Raw genomic sequence first — 5,327 nt, forward strand, 5'->3', positions numbered from 1 at the left:
ATCTCCAGCCGTATGTCACAAATGATCATAAAATCTGTGACTCCTTACTCTCCCCAACATGTAAGTGGGATGTAGTTTTTGAATGACCCCTTATCCTATTTTCAAATGAAGTTACTAAAATTCCCTTAGTGACTAATCCCTGCATTTCTGGAATAAAATGATGGCCTAAAACGGTGAAATTATTGCATTGAAATAGTTTAGTATCAAAAAAGGTCTTCGTTAGTAAATACGTTAGTTATATAGGACATAAGTTTATCGAGTGATTTATGTAGCTGCTGATTGTTACGCAACACCAATGATGCGGATCAAGGTAGAACGCTATTAAACCAGTTCAACGGCATTCTCATACAGGTACGGGATGCTGTGATCTATTTTCATGCGAATCGAACTTTACTATTCGAAAAATATAAACCTACTTTAGAGTTTAGATTAAAAAAGAACAAAGTATCACATTATTCATATCAAAATTCATGTATCAATCTTACAGTTAAAATTGAGTTTTAATTTGAAATTAAGTTGTAATTTTTATGTTGATATTTTTTGTTTGATAGCAATGAAAAATCTGTTGAACACTTCAGCACTTCCTACTCATAAAGATACATCAAAAAAAATTTCAAGAACATCAAAAAATAAGAAATAGATAAACAATAAAACAACATAAATGAAAAATGCTCATATTTAAATTGTTTAAATGTATTTTCGCTAGTAAATAGATTTTGATTCCTTATTATCATCAATTTTATTTCTATAGTACATTATTTTCAATATAGAGCCGTTATTCGTTTAAAGTATTTATGAAGATAAGCTAGAAAGTAATAATTTGAAAAACGCAAAAATAACTGTTTTAAACCCCTACTTTTTTGTTTTCGCTTTCACTGACTTTAAATTTGTGTTTAATGTATTTTTATCAGTTCAAACATCTAATATGTTTAAAACATTCTTCAATGTCAGCCAAAAAAAAGATTATAGTGCGAAAACCAGAAAATGAAAAAAGGATTTTTCACGTCAATAACAAAATTAGGAACAAAAACCTTTTTTTATTAGGCAATTGGCTAACTTGTAAAACCAAGCCATATATCAATTAATTCCATAAAGGTCCTAATATACGCCTCGTGATAAAAATAATCTGCGGTCTGGTAATTGAAGTTTTAAATTGTTTGCAGTGTTTTTATCTAACTTCAGATGAATAATATCTCGAGGATTTACTGTGAATTAAAAGTTTCTCCGTGAACAAAACACTTTTCGGAAAAAGATGGCACTAACACTTTTGTTATCAAGATTGACATACTAGGACTTTTCTTACAAAAAATTATGTTAAGAACTGTGAAAGAAGCAAAATATTGTTCTAAAGGGGTAGTTAAACCAAATGTAAGGGTGGTTCTATATAACTTATAGTTAGTAATTCTGAACAAAGGTAGGGTAACATTATTTTTAGTGATGCCAACAATAATTTTATTGTCATACTTATAGCTTTTAGATTGTGATTTGTAATTTTTACAGAAATGCACACACACACACACACACACACAATTACCTAACCGTTTTTAGCGTTTAAAGTTGTATTTACACGCCTTTCATACGCAGACGGAAAATGTAGGTTCCTCTCAATCTACCATTGGGATGATGCTTATGTAACCGAACGGTTACATAAACGGGCTGAACTGTGAACCCTGTTAATAATTTTTACATCTGATTTATTCTTCATTAAGTTAAATAAGGGGCCGTTCAAAAACTACGTTAGGATATTTTGAACATTTTTTCGATCCTTCTATTCTTCGTCACATATAATCAAATTACGCATAAACCCATTAGGGTGACGTTACAAATACGAACACCCTCCGCCAGCCCTTTTAGGTACAAATTATCGAATTCGATATAAAACGCTTAAGATTTTACATAGAAATACATTGGATATTTCAACAAAGTAGTTGTATTTTAAACCAAAAAGAGACGAATAACTCAATAGTTGAGTTTTCAACAAATGAAGACGAACTTTGTACTAAATAGTCTGGATGTATGACGCAACCTGATGAAACTAGCGCTGAGTGCGGTCCTCCTGTTGTTTGTCATGCTTGACTGAGCAGCGCTTGCCCTCTTGGACCCGCAGCTCCTCTCATCAAGGTACCGCTGGACGGCATCAATCCTCGGAACGCACAAATTCAGTTTTCTGAAATCTATGTTCGGGTATAGTTTCATTTTCAAATAAAAAAGAACAATTTACAACCAAAAAAGAAATGGTAAAATCTCCACTTAAAAAAAAATTATTTTCAAGCAAAGAATACGAATTTGCAGCAAAATATTTCAATTTACAAACAATAAAATGAATTTTGAGCATTTTTAACAAAATAGTTAAATCCTCCACAAAAAAAAAACATATTTCCACAAAATTTAATTAATTAATTATTTTTCATCAAGGAAAGATTTTTCATTCAAGATAATAAAATAAGCATTTTTAACAAAATAGTTTAATCCTCCATGAAACACACATTTCCACAAACGTTAGTTTCTACAAAAACAAATTAATTATCGAACCCGAAAGACGAATTTTCATCAAGGAAAGATTTTTCAGTCAAGATAATAAAAAAATTTCAACCAAATTCTTGAATTATGAATGAAAATGCGAATTCCCTAGACAAAATTTGAATTTTCAACCCGGTAATATGCATTTTCAATCAAAGAGTTAAATTTTCTACAAAAATGATCTTTTTTCAACCCAAATAGATGAACTTTACACTGAAAACGATAAATTTGCAATCGAAAATGTATTAGTTAAATTTTCCGTTAAAAAAATTTATTTCCAATAAAAATAACGAATATTTGAAAATTGAGTTAAATCTTCAAACAAACAGTAGAATTTTGAACCAAAAAAGTTGAATTCTGAACCAAAAATATAATAGTCATGGACATAGGAAACAAGGGACTAGGCATGCCATTGCGGGGGTGATGAAATGAGGGGGATTCAACCCCGTGGATTCAACCCCGCTCGCCAAGTTAGGATAGCATGCCTAGTCCCGTGTTTCCTATGTCCATGATAATAGTAGATTCTATGGATTTTCTAATTACGTTCCATTAATTCAGTTTTAAGCAAGTGAAAAAATGAAAAAAAATGGAAGTTTCTTTAAAGGAGGGGGAAAAAGTGGAATTCTTTTTAAAAAGGGGTAAATAAAAGAATAGAGTTTTGTCATATTCTGTGTTAAATCCTCTCCTTCTACATGTGAAATTATCACAAAACCTATTAACCTACTCGTCCTCCCTGGCAGTTTGATGTATTTTTTGAACGGCTCCGAACTTCATTTAAAAACCAAAGCTGAATAAACATGTAAAATCCTACCTGTTTTAGTAATTGAAGTCGGTATCCTCATAACGACCTTGGAGCTTGTAAGTTTTCATCCTATACGATTGAAAAGTCGGTGAATCTCATAATCGTGAATAAATAGCATCACGAAACGTGATACCGTAATACGTCATCGACCCTCTACTTCATCCCTTCAAGTTGCGTCAGAGAGTTGTGCAATTTCTAGAAAATGCAATCCTCCAATGCTTTTGCCGTATAATCTTTTCTTTGTATATCTTAGTCGTGCAAATGTCTTTAGACAAAGAAAAGGCAATGCCGAACTACATAAAGTTACAGCTACGTCGATGATCAACGTCTGCAATTTAAATACCGCCGCATTTTTATTCTTACTTTTTATTTAGATAATTTTAAAATATAGATACGATAATATCATTTGACATATAAACAGGGCCACCGGAGAAAATATACTTAAAAAGTGAAAAAATTGACTAATTAATGTAACCATTTTAAAAATCAAATAATTATTCATAATTATTTATTGGTAACTATTATTTATTGGTAATTATTAATCACGTAACTCAGAGGTTCTGATAAGTATCTATCAATGTGACGATGTGGTTTTGATGAAAACTAACGAAACTAGTGAAATAGAGGTTAGGCCACATTCTGCTGTGAATTCTGACTATTTTGATTTTGTAGCTTTATTTGTTAAGATTATTGTGCCAAAAAAGTTTCCCTGTTGTACTATTTGGATTAAGAGTCAGTAGTACGTTGATCAATTATGAAAAACTGTAATTGTACAATAATTTTTAGAAATAATAGATTTATAAATGCGCTTACCGTTTCACTTTCACTCCTCGTATTCCTGCACTTACGAGGTCACAATTATTCTTAAAATACACCAATACCATAAATATATCTATTTTAGGTAGAGTTCCGCTATTGGCTTTCACGAAACCCTCCTTTGACCTTTTTTTAACAATATTTTGCAACTTCTATTTTCGAGTTGCACATAACCAAAATAAAACATCGGCACAGAAAACGATGTTTGAGAATCACTGACATCCCAGCTAGCACGTATGGTTGTAACAAGATTTAGAAAAACAGTCACTATAGTCACTTCGCTGATGGTCACCCAGTGACAATATATTTCCCACTCAAAGTATAGTAACATGTTACAAGCGGACTGCGGAGCAAGTAACACTATCCCGCCATCATAGTCCCATGCTTGTAACAAAGTGATGCTTAGAAACGCAACGTCAAATGAGAGGTTAACCTCTAAATAAACGGAATATTGGATCCGCCATTTTGAATTTTTACAACCTAACTGTATATTCGTAATCAGTGATCCTTAAAGCCTTTAAACGCACAGTACATTTTATTTGATGTCTGGGCGTGGGTGTATAAGTATGTTAAAATCCTTTCTGTTTTAATTTTCTTCCTCCACCCCTAGACAAAAACACACCCCCTGTTATAAGCGCGCATGCGATTAATTTAACATAGGGCTCATTTGAAAGGGCTTGTTTCAGCCTTTAATTTCTGATATTAGCGAAGTTTATGGCACGTCATGGTCCAGCCCTACAATTTTTCAAAACTGGCTAAAAACACCGTTTTTAGGCTTTTAACCCCTATTTTCTCATAAACATGACGTGATGGGAACTTATTGAACCCAGATTCCTGTTCAGCAAGAAAAATTCGTTCGGAAGCACTAGGTGCCATCTTATACGCAAAACTCAGGGTAGGACAGTGTTATTAGCCCGACAGGGAACTGATGCAAACAAGCCTCCTTAGTAAGCTAAGGCGATTATACCGTTACCTGCTAGGAAACTGAGGTACTAGTAACAGTTCCTCTCTTAACAATATAAATTTTCAACAAATTAACAGATACAGTTTGTACCAAAAAATATGAATCCAGAAACAGACGAATTCTAAAACAGATACGTCAGTTTTCAACCAAATAGTTGAATTTTCAACCAGGACGACACACGTAGAAAAAAGAACCTTACATTTTACTGAAAACCAAGTTAAATCT

The 5,327-nt window shown here is 32.5% G+C and overlaps 1 long non-coding RNA gene across 1 annotated transcript; it reads right to left on the reverse strand.

Moving 5' to 3' along the window:
• Positions 1-743: 743 nt before the first annotated feature.
• Positions 744-4,529, reverse strand: LOC117172122. Its single transcript, XR_004466966.1, has 3 exons — positions 4,136-4,529; positions 3,332-3,650; positions 744-2,174 (listed from the first exon to the last, which is right to left on the reverse strand). It is a non-coding gene; the product is annotated as an uncharacterized LOC117172122 (long non-coding RNA).
• Between the last annotated feature and the right edge of the window lie 798 nt (positions 4,530-5,327).

The sequence above is a fragment of the Belonocnema kinseyi genome, chromosome 4, assembly GCF_010883055.1.
Source record: "Belonocnema kinseyi isolate 2016_QV_RU_SX_M_011 chromosome 4, B_treatae_v1, whole genome shotgun sequence".
NCBI lineage: Eukaryota > Metazoa > Arthropoda > Insecta > Hymenoptera > Cynipidae > Belonocnema > Belonocnema kinseyi.